This window comes from Argiope bruennichi, chromosome 3 (genome assembly GCF_947563725.1).
Source record: "Argiope bruennichi chromosome 3, qqArgBrue1.1, whole genome shotgun sequence".
Taxonomy (NCBI): Eukaryota; Metazoa; Arthropoda; class Arachnida; order Araneae; family Araneidae; genus Argiope; species Argiope bruennichi.
The window spans coordinates 82,758,609-82,771,163 of record NC_079153.1 but is presented as its reverse complement, the minus strand read 5'-3'; positions in this window follow the sequence as shown (position 1 = coordinate 82,771,163).

The window sequence follows — 12,555 nt, the reverse complement described above, 5'->3', positions numbered from 1 at the left end:
GCTAGTTACCTGCAGTTTTTAATCCTCCTAAGTCAGCATATAATTGTTCCTCTTATTGTTACATGCAAATATCTCACCCTTTCATCTTTCCTCTCACCCCGTTTTTCGACTAAATAAATACATTCTGACGCATGCGCAAAAGCTCAGAGGGTTTTAGAATCTGAGAATGAATAGTCACTAATAATCAGGAAAATATTAATTAAGATATATTTATGTGTGCTTCAAAAATCGGTTAAACAGAATTATCATATCAATCAAATAATTCAAATAATGCATTCTAAGCTGTCTTCATTTAGCGAGGTAATCTATTATAGGGTATGGTAACAAGAAATTATTATTCAATTCTCCGTAAGTATGATAAAAAGCAAATGATGAACATCATTTTAGTAATCTGGTCATTTGCTTTTACCATTATTAAAACAGCTGATAACTTTTTTTTTGTATATTAGGTTAAATCGGAATTAACTTCGTCTCATTCATTAAATCTAAATTTAAACCGAATGCCTGGAAGAAGTACCAAATACAAGAAAGTTTCCCGCAATTGCGCTGAAATAAATCAGCTGTATCCTCACAATCTTAAGTATACGAATAGTCAGTTTAGTATTCAATATTCCAATAAATATTACTGCAGGAAAATCTTCAACATATTAATTGGTATCTATACATCATTCCTAGATTTCATGAACAATTTTAATGAGATAATATTCGATATCAAAAATTATAAGCTCTATATAAGCTCTATTCAGTGTAAGCTCTTCATCGGGGACAGTTTTCAGTAAATGTGCTGTAACATTTTCAAAAACTCGTTTGTTGGTCCCGTTTTGTACAGTAGTAAGCTGAATGGTGACTAATATACTAAGTGATTTAAAGCAACTATTGTCTGATTACAGATTACTTTCTAGTGGGTTTTCTTCTACCCGTGTGCTTGAAATTAGATACTGCTCTTCCTCACAACATGCCCTCTGAAAAATGATGGTCGAATCAAAAATCCATAGGTCAACTACATTGACTTACAAAGACTTGTTGAATTTCTCCTAGATCATCCAACTTGAAACTTCTTCACGCTTATTCATGGGAAATTTCTTCACGTTTATATTCTTTTTTATGTAGCACATTTCCTAAAGGCGTAGCAGATCTTTGTCGACGAATTCAAGAAGCCTGCCTTGATGTCACCAACGATGTAATGGGTAGTATCAAGGCAAGAATTATTAGAATATTGCTACTGAGTAAAAGTCCCGAAGTTGTAAGGGCAAGTTTTATAAATATTTTGCTTAGTGTATAAATTACTGACCAGTTTTTGAATTTTACTGCGAATTATTTTCATTTTCTGACTTTGCTCTTTTAATTATCTATCTTGAGATTTGTATTCCTGTATATGTGTATTCAAGTACAATTAGAAATTCGAAAATATAGTCTAATTAAATAAATTTTCCTTTTCATATCACTGCAAATTTTATTGATATAAAAGTAAGATTTTGTGCGTAACTGATGCCGGGTTTACACTCAGCCAGTTATAAGACGGCCAGTAGACAGTGCATGTGCAGAAAGGGACTGATTTATGTTTGCCGCAATTTCATAAGATAGATTCAGGCATTCCATGCTTGGTTATAAATTGCCGCTTTGGCGTCTCTGAATTTTTCTTTTCCACTGCGTATCGTATTAAAATGATGGATATTTACTCAAAGAAGTATGGTAAAAGAAAAAAAAGGTCAAAATACCAAAATTTGGAAAATTAGAGAAAAGAAATGGCAAATAAAATGAAAAAAAATCAAAAAAACCTCGCATCAGAAAGAAAAAAAGAGCAAAAAATGTCGTATTTAATCTGTGATAAATGATAAATTTTTTCATGCCAGAAAAACACCGCCAAATTCTAAAACGTATGCGTAATAAGAAATAAATACAATACAGCGGCATGTAGTTGTCCCGTCGGGACAATTACTTGCCATCGATCGAACAGCATTGTTCGGCCTTTCTACGCATGCGCTGCCTACTGGCCGTCTTATAACTGTCCGAGTGTAAACACGGTATAAGTGTAAGAAAAATATTTATCAGTAAAAAATTTCACTTTGTGGGGCACTGTATAAATTATTTTTTTTAACTTTTTATTATCAACCACCAAATAATTGAAAGTCTATTCATATAACAGTTTACCTTATATCAAGAAACTCTGTATTTGGAAATATAAGTTTACATGCTATATTTAAAAATAGTAAACATTTGTTCCACTTTCTTGGAACATTTTCCATATGAGTATGAAGTGAATATCAAATATATTTCTTTTAATCTTTTCAAGAGCTGAAACAACTTACTTTTTCTTATGAAAATAATATTATTATGTTGTAAATTCTTGATCTCTTCCGATCAAATAAAGGGTAGCGTTTATATACATTTTTTTTTTATTTACAGCCTTATTTACATAAAACAACTCTTTCTCATCTAGGTTAAATGAATGATGCCATTTGCAGCACGAAATTTAAACAAGAATAGTTCCTCGAACAATTTCGGAGAAAACACCTTCACAAGAACAGCTAACAGGCTGTTGGCGTCTCAGGCTACAACAGGGGTAGTTCTCGGGTTCCACCGAATTTCCTTCGGGTGTAATTTTTCTCAGAAGTCCACTTTACACCAAGCTCCTCTCCTCTCTTCTTCCAAAAAATCTCACCTTTTATTTTTCTCTCAGACTCCACCTCTCATGTCCACATTGGTACATTTTAGCTCCTTGATACCCAATCACCGTTCAAAACAAACATGAATGGTCTCTGGTCGACCGTGGGAAAGTTCATTGATGACCCACCCTCCACAATGGGAAAAATGAAGATTGACATCTAGAGGGTTGACACTCTCCCCTTTTGAAGACACGATTTATTTTCCTGGGAAGCACACGTGTGGTTCCTTATCTGGACTCACACTAATCGTCCAGATGACCGTACTTAAAAGTAGGGTCCCCCATCTGGTAATCTGAAGGCACTTAACACTGTGGGAGTACCGTTGGTGATACAACTGGCCTGGAATGCCAATTACCGAGTGAGGGAAAAAGGAATGTCAGAGTGGTCAACAGGGTTTCTGGGTGATTTAACTAAGTCTTTACAATGTACATAAACCCATAATGACAAAACAGACTTTAGACTACCATTTATCTTCTTTATTTAAAAAATATCGATATAAAAACAAAAATAGATAAAAATCTATTATCTGTCTTTCTATATCTAAAAAAACACATGTTTTTCATGTGAATCATTAAAGAACTGCCACCTGGCTAAAAATAAAGTTCTTTAACACGTTGACTACCAGAACTCACATGTGGTTCGCACCTTCATTTAATTGTTCAGAATCATCCATATAATTAGATAATTATTTCTCTACTATATAAGAGATCATATAATTAGATAGATAATACGAATGTCAAGTGAGAGTCGTGGCAGCGAATATGTTGATCTCGTCAACAGAGCACAGTTCAAAATTATGACATCTGTCACAATATAGTTTCCGCGTAGCTTCAAAATGAGAGATCAAGTCTAATTAAAGTAACTAGACAATAAGGAAAATATTCCCCCTCCCCATTTGAAGATGCTTGCAAATTTACCCTTAATCTTTTTAATACCCTTTTCCCTCCCAAAAATTTCCGACTTTTAATCTTTAGAAAATCCTAAAAGAGTAACAATCAATTTTAACCGTCTACCACCTTAATTATTTTTTAACCTTATCAACAGATAAGACCACGAGTTTAATTGTTTCGCTGGAAGTTGACTTCATTAAAAAAGGATAAGCTGTCTCGTTAAAGATTAAAAGCCATTAAATCATTTCTTTAACAGGAAAGACAGATAACCATTGTCGTATTTCTGCTTCAGGCAAAATATATTTTCACTTTATTTTTAAAAATTTAATGACTTTCTTTCAATTATCTTGTCTTATCAATTTTTATTTTTCTCACTTTTGCATCTTTAATAGGTTTCTTTATTATTGAGAATATTAAAATGCAGAAAAATTAATTTATTTATCAATTTATCTAGATGTCCCCTAAGTTAATTTGACTATCAGACTTGGGATAATATGGTTGGAGTTTAATTACTTTGTGCCTTCAAATTTAGACTTACGAAACAAGATTATGCGCACTGGAGTAGAGTCTTATTGATAGGAAGTTATATGAGCATTTTTTTTCATTTTATTGAATAATTTCTAATGGTTTATTTCATATTAATTAATACTTTATTCAAAAAAAAATTTAAACTTCAAGTCATAATAAATGATATTATTGAGAAAATAATGAATTAATGACTTTAAACTTCAATCAAAAATAGGATTTGGATTAATTTAAAATCAAAGAAAACTGTTTAGATTTCTAGAGCATTTTTATTAAAATTCTGAAAACAATTAAAAATCAAGAATTATTTTAATCAGTTATACAAATTGTTTTTAAAATAATATGAATAAAAGAAAACAAAAGCATCTTCTAACCAAATTTCAGAAGATCTGAAGTGGCTTTGGTTTGGTAATATGGTTTCGACGTTGCAACTGATGGTTCCAAGTTTAACCAAAGAATCGCTGTGGGGGTAAACCTAATGCACGTTTAATGTATTGGGACCGATTGACCTCACGTTTATATAGTGCAAAGATGTTGAACCGGTGCCGACTCAGGCGGCGCTTTCGCCGTTTTCTTAGGGTTTTAAATTACGAGATCTGACTATAAAAACATTTGTATCGCTTTGTTATAAAAATAACTTAATTAAACTAAATAGTCTGTCAGTAGACTGATTTGTTGCAAGTTCTCTAACGAAGTCTGGGAATCAAATAAGCATCATGAGTCTTTTGCATTGGCTTTTCCATTGGTCAAAGCTGCTTAGAACAAAGGTAATACCAAATGCAAAAATCTAGTTTATAGGAAATATATGCAGTAAATATTTTTCATGAAGACTTTTCAGTGTGAATTGATACTCATATGTGTTTTGTTTGGTCAAAAACTAAAAAATAAATAAATAAATGATCTTCAGCATCGAACCGATTGCAACCGATTTGTTTGTAAGGCACATATGAATCTACCCTACTGTATTTTTTGTTGTTATTTCGATGCGCTTAACAGTAGAGCCCGAAATCAGATCATGTAACCTTCTACTCAGAATAAAATATGTGAGCAGAATATATATGTTAATAGAAGTGCCACAAAGTTGATATATTTCATTTTATCCTTAGTATCTAAAATTAAAGACAATAAAGCCCTTTGGGGCAATAAAACAACTCATAAATTTACCTTATTATTATTATGATTTTGTATTTGTATTTATAGTGCATATATGATATAAAAGATTTATATGGAACAAGTTATCTCTTAAAGCGAGATTTTTGTTGTAGAAAGATGAGTGCCCTTTTGTTTACCTATTTTTATCTTTCCATAACAATATTATAGCTACCATTTATGCATGTGGTTAGAAGCGCAAACTAATTTGCAATATGAGGGTTTCTATTAAATCAGTTCTTTGGGGTAAATATAAATTCAGAGGATGTTGATATAACAATTATATCAACCCACACATGGAAAAAAAATTTCCTGTCAAAATTTTTGTAAGGCAAATGAATATGTATTTACTGTCGTTTGTTTGTAAATGGTAGTAGCTTCCTTTTAACTTTTTCCCTGTTTTTAATACTTTGGTTTTCATATTACTTCTGAAAAAGGTTTCTATTACCATGATTCTAGTACCATATTTTAAGTGTGGGAAAAAATTCATCAATTGTCAAAACGCATTACTGAGCAAAACTCTTAACTATCAACCGCAATTTAAGACCATTGACGAAAATTCCACACTTCTCCCAAAAGGAAACCACCCACACAAAACCGCCGTGGGAAAAGTTAATCCCAAAACCACAATATATTTTTTCATTCATTCTGGTCATGTTCCGATGCGTTAATAATGCTTTCCACCGCAAGAGGCTTGTAAAAGTCCGCCCTTTGCTTTTATCGCCAACACACGCCTGTTTGGCTCAGATAAAAATACTTGGTCCAGTCCTCACCTGTGGCGACCCTGATAAGCAGGGTGGACCTTCGAAAAAGAATTTGGGTGCCGCTTCCGCCTCAAGAATAGTTTAGGGGAGAACTTCTGAGGTAGCTTTATCAGTACAATCAGGGATCTAGTGACGTGAGCACGTTCGAATCAAATCGTATCCATTGATTTAATGTGTTTGTCTCCAAGGAGAATATTTCAAGCGCCACTAGGATTTGACGTTGGCGAAAAGCTTCTAATATGCTCTACGCATATATTTTGCTACATCAATATTTCACTACCTTTAATGTAAAAACTCCGTTGTTCTATAAGTTATATGATATTTTTTAATGAAATATTGTGATCAGTTAGTTAAAATATAAAGCAAGCTTGTGTACTTTAGTTTGATCACATATTTCAAATAATAACCATTTATATCTCGATAAAATTGTAAAATGAAATACAATTGCAACATATTTTCATACAATAAAATAATTATATGTAATTATATTGAGGTATTTATGCTTCAATGTTTCTAACAGTAAAGTACAAAATATTGGAAATATTGATTTAATTCAAACGATAAATTCTTTAAATAGTTTCGGCGAAAAATTAAAAAAAAAAATGAAAGAGTCTATGAACTATTATTTTATATTTGATCGTTCACTTTCAAAAACAATTAAAATTATGATATAACTAATCATTAGGCGGAATTTTTATTTCAGGTTCCACTTTATTTGTTTCATTATTTCTATTGAAATAATATCTATGATATATCTATTAAATATTCATAAAGTCTATTAAAACAATATCTATGATATATCTATTAAATATTCATAAAGTCTATTAAAACAATATCTATGATATATCTGTTAAATATTCATCAAGTCTATTAAAGCAATATCTATGATATATCCATTAAATATTCATCAAGTCTATTAACACAATATCTATGATATATCTGTTAAATATTCATCATGTCTATTAAAACAATATCTATTAAATATACATCATATGTATTAAAATAATATCTATGACGTATCTATTAAATATACATCGTGTCTATTAAAACAATATCTCATTGATATCTATTAAACTGATAAAAAATAATATCCAACAACAATTTGCTCACAAAATTAAAATTCGATTCGAATCTTATATACTTTCATAACTCTTGAAGTAATATTTTTTAGTAATATCATTTTATTCATATTATTTAGGACCTTTAAAATTAATTATAATGTCATCATATTTGACATTTCGCTACTTATTAATTATGAAAAAATGAAAAAAAAATCTTTACCTTTCGGAATTAAACAGAATGAACATATTAAAAGAGAGTCCATTTGAATTAAAATTATCTAAGGATAGTTATTTTTATCCATATGCATCAAAGACATCTTCCTAGTGTAGACTTGATCATTCCTTTCATAATTCAACTAAAATTAGATATAGCAAATGATCACCATTTTAATTACATTTGAAAATTTCCAGATGAGGTGCTTCTAAAGGATTTCTTTCCATTAACCATGAACCCAAATCTCTTGAAGAGTTGTTAAAACTGTAATTAATTAGTAATGAAATTATTATGGAGTGGGTTCTTAAATACCTCCTGGTTTTCATAAAATTCAATTTAATTCAAAGCAAAATATTTGATGAAATCTCTAGCCTCAAATTCTTTCAATTCTTCCTATGCATTAGAGAAATGGAGTTTATAAGAATAAGAAGAGTGTGCGTGTTGAATTACATCTGGAGCATCTAGAGAAAGAGTAACGGAGTTCATTTTCGTCGTTTTCCAAATGGAAATGTTTGATTGAAGGTACTTCTGTATTCAGAATTGGCCACTATACAAATAATAATAATTAAAACTTTAATGGAATCTACTTGAGTCTTTCCAATTCTCCGTTAATGGATTTTTTTTTTATTTTCATGTCATGTTCATATGTCTGATAATTTCAGACAGATCTTTGTCTGAAATTATCAGCTACATATAGCTCATTTACGTCATTATAGACAGTCCATCTACGTCGTCATATACAGTTTGTCTACGTCATTATAGACAGTCCATCTACGTCATTATATACAGTCCGTCATCGTCATCACAGACAGTTTATCTACGTCATTATAGAAATCGATCTAAGTCCGTCCTCATCATTATAGTCTATTCATCTACGTTATTACATACAGTCCATCTTCGTCTTTATAGTCCTTATAGATAGTCCATCTTTGTCCAATTCGATAGAATTGATCGAAATTTTGAAACGCATGCACAATTCTGATGATGACATGAAATTCTAATTTCATCCATCTTTGAGTCTTTCTGAATAATCGTTTTCACATTTTCGATGACGTTCAGACAGATATTCATCTGAAATCATCATATACAAATAATCCGTCTTCATCATCTTATACATTCAATAGTATGAGAGAATAGATCAAAATTTTGATATGCGTATACAATTCTGATGATGACACTAAATTCTAATTTCAACCATTTTTTCCTATGTACCTCTAAATAATAGTTTTCACATTTTCGCAGACGTTCCAACAGATCTTTATCAAAGATCTAGATCGGCCATATCATCTATATACAATCAATAGTATGACAGAAGAGATCAATATTTTGATATATGTATAAATTCTGATGATGAAACTAAATTATCTTCTTCTATATGCCTCGATATTTTTCTGTGTAATCGTATCCGCATGTTTACGGGAGTACAGAAAAATCTTGTAAAATTTCAAGAAATCCAGAATTTGGTTTAAAAACTATATATCAAATTTTATTTGTTGTATTAATAATATCAAAAATATCATGTTTACAGATAAACAACATAAAGGCTATCACGATTTCAAAAATGGTTTCATACTCAGGAATAACTGAAACAAGGATATTCTTCAAAAGTTTTGGTTCAATTTTTCGATGGCTGCAAAAGTTATACTAGCCATATTTCTCTTACGAAAAAGTAATTATTTTGGAATGAATTCTTAACTACCTTGAGATTCGCAGAAAATGCAATTTAATTCTAAGGAAAAACTTTTGCTTAGAGCTTTTGGTTAAAAATTCCGTCCGTACATCCAAATATCTCGGAGCTTGTGAGAGAAGAGATTTAAGAATCCTAAGGAAAATATTCAATTTCAGTTACTTCTTTGGTTTGATGAATAAAAGGCAATGAAATTCAATTTCTAGAATATTCTGGATCTAAATATTCCGAAAAATGTAACCGATATATAACTTTAATCACATCGAATTTGCAACTGGGAAATAATTAAGAATCGTCTGCAGTTTTCCTCTTTGGAAATTCTTACTTCGAGACAGATGGAAATGAAATTTACTTTTTTTTTTGAAGTTGTGTTGCTCAGGTTTGAGCTGATGATAGAATTCAACTTAAATAATTTGCATATTTTCAAAAGATCTACCGACATGAGAGTAAACATGAAATTATCAGCCAAACTAGCAATAAATATAGTTTATTTTGAAAATGGGATTTTCCATGACATTGCAAGATGAGATTTTTTTTTAAATTTTATTTCACAAATATTTATGAAGATATATAGATAGATAAAGATAATAACTTGAGGTATGTGTTGTAAGAAAAACTTTTTGATTCCGAATTTTAACTCTCTATAATTTTTAAAACTCAATTCTTCAAAAATATTCATAACCGATAAATTATGGCAAGCAGCTCATTGCTACATTGGCCAAAGCATATATTGGTAGTCAGCTTTTTACTTTCATGTATACTTAGTATAAAAAAGTATAGTAATCGTCAAAAAATTCAAATTCGAGATTTTGACGAATCTTCACACTCCCTTTCGAAAAACACATTTTTTGAAAATGCCCCCGTCTGTTTGTCTGCCTGTATCAAAGATAATTCAAAAACGCTTTAAGGTAGACGGTTAAAATTTGATATATGGTCTTACACAAAATTTGCAAATGTCTATCAAATTTTGAGTAAAATATGTTTAGAGAAATTTCTTCTGCCCGCCTGTTCGAATATAAGTTAACACTAAAACTAAAAAACGAAGAGAGCTAGATAGATAAGATTCGGTCGCAGATTTAACATCTGAAGTGCATACAACTGTCAAATTTTGAACCATATGCAACAATGTATCGATTGTCAGTCGTTATGTACTTTCATAAGTATGTAAACACAATAAATTAAAAACTGAATGACTCAAATATATAAAAATTGGTGAGTGATTTTGTGACTACAAATGCAGTTCTATGCTAAATTTTGGTTTCATTCATTAGAAAAAATATGTCTAAAAGAAAAATTTGAGTTTCGGATACTATTAACTACCTATCTGGGATTAATCGCCAAAAAGTTCGCCTAGGTTCTCTCGATAGATTCAGTAAAATGGCTGAATTTATGCCGAAAATTAATATTTCGTGACAATTGTATTCTAATGCCATACAATGCGTTCTCTGGCATGACATATTTATTAGAGAATGTGCAAGAAAGTTTTGGAATGACTACTGCTGTTAATTTTAATAATATGTTACAGGCAACAAACAAGAGAAGAACTTTCATAAATTCATATTTCTCTGTGCCAATTCTGAACCTTACGAACAATTTCGGATGACTTCTAAAATTAGTTTGCAATATAATTCATGCTGTAATTCTCAATATAATAAATGAGATATTTATAAGAAAGATAATTTGTTTTCCTAAATTAATTGGTTTTAAAAAGGGTTTTTCGTTTTAGTGATTCATTTTATTTCATTTTTAAAATTGTTGAAATGGTATAGATTTGATATACAGTGGCTCCCAAAAGTGTTCGTACAATAAAGAAATTTGCAGAAATTGTGATCTATACTTCTTAATAAAGCATTTTATTAGTTGATTTTTTTAAGTAGCCTCTTTAAATATTTCTTAATAAAACTGAACAAATATTTTTATAAAAAATCAAGTAGTATTGTTCTAAAAAATAAATAAATAAAAAATGTCACAAAATTAGAACACAAAAGTCTTCGTACATCCAAACATTATTTATTTAAATTCATCATAAAAATATCTTTTGCGGCTTATTTTTCTTCTGATTGAAAAATGCACTAAAATTGTTTGATTTCAGTATTTAATATCACAATTATTTATTCTATTTACTTTATTCTTAGATATGACGCACATTCGTAAAGAAGCGAGTTTAGACGTACGAAAATTAATTACATTTCATTTTAAAGCTGGAAAATCAATTAGAGGCATTGCAACTATAACTAATCTACCTCATTCAACGGTGCAAAGCATAATAAAACGTTACAGAGAGGGAAAAAGGATTGCAAACAAGTCTCGTAATGGTCGCCCTCAAATTCTGTCAGCTAGAAGTCAAAGAAATATTGTGAGTAAATTTCTAAAAAATCCACGTCTGAGTGCAATAAAGTTTACTTCACAATATAATGAATCAAATGGAACTTCTATTTCCTGTGAAACTATTCGTAGAATTCTTCGGAATGCTGGTATACATGGCCGCTCTGCACGAAGAAAATTATTTGTGTAAGTCAGAAGAACAGAATTGCTAGGCTTAAATTTGCCAAATCTATCATAAACCAGCCAGAGAGCTATTGGAATCGTGTCTTATTTGCAGATGAAAGTAATTTTAACATCTTTGGGTCGGATGGGAGAATCATTGTATGGAGAAAAAAAAACGAAGAACTTAATCCCAAGAATTTAGTTGGAACAGTAAAACATGGCGGTGGAGGTGTCATGGTTTGGAGGTGTATGTCAGCGGCTGGAACAGGCAATTTAGTATTCATTGATGGTATAATGGATCATAGAGTTTATATAAATATTATCAATAATAATTTAAAAGTGTCAGCACAAAAATTGAGCATTTTAAACAACTTTGTGTATTACCAAGACAACGATCCTAAGCACACGGCCATGAATGTTCGTCTTTTTTTGCCTCTATCATTGCCCTCAAACCCTTAAAACACCAGCTCAATCACCGGATTTAAACCCTATAGAACATATTTGGAAAGAATTAGAGGTGCGAATAAGAAGTCACGACATTCGAAAATTCAACTGAAAGCAGTAATGATCGAAGAATGAAACAAGATCGGTGCAGGAGTAACCGACCTATTTAGTTAAATCTATGCCCAAACGTTTAAAAGCTGTTATAAAGAATAAAGGATATCCTATTAAATACTAAACATTTATAAAAATTTAGAAAATTTCATATTTAGTGATGTTTTTTTAAAGTGTATGATCACTTTTGTATCCTATTTTTGTGCAATTTTATTTATTGTCATTTTTAAAAAAATAATTTGCATCGTAATTAAAATTTATTCTTCACTGCTTTATTAAGAACTGTAAAAATATGCTATGAAAAATTTTCATGTAAAAATAAGAATATATAATGGTAAATAATGAGGTTTTTAATTGATTCTTGTTGGTGTACAAGAATCAATAACACTTTTGGGAGCCACTATATCTGTTAATAGTCTCTCCCAGCAGACATGATGATAGTACATTTCTAATTTAAACAACCAGTTGCAGTATAATCTCACCGCTGTAACTATGAGTATAAATATGTCATGAACAAATGCATGAGTGATAATTACCTACTCCTTTGCTGATACATA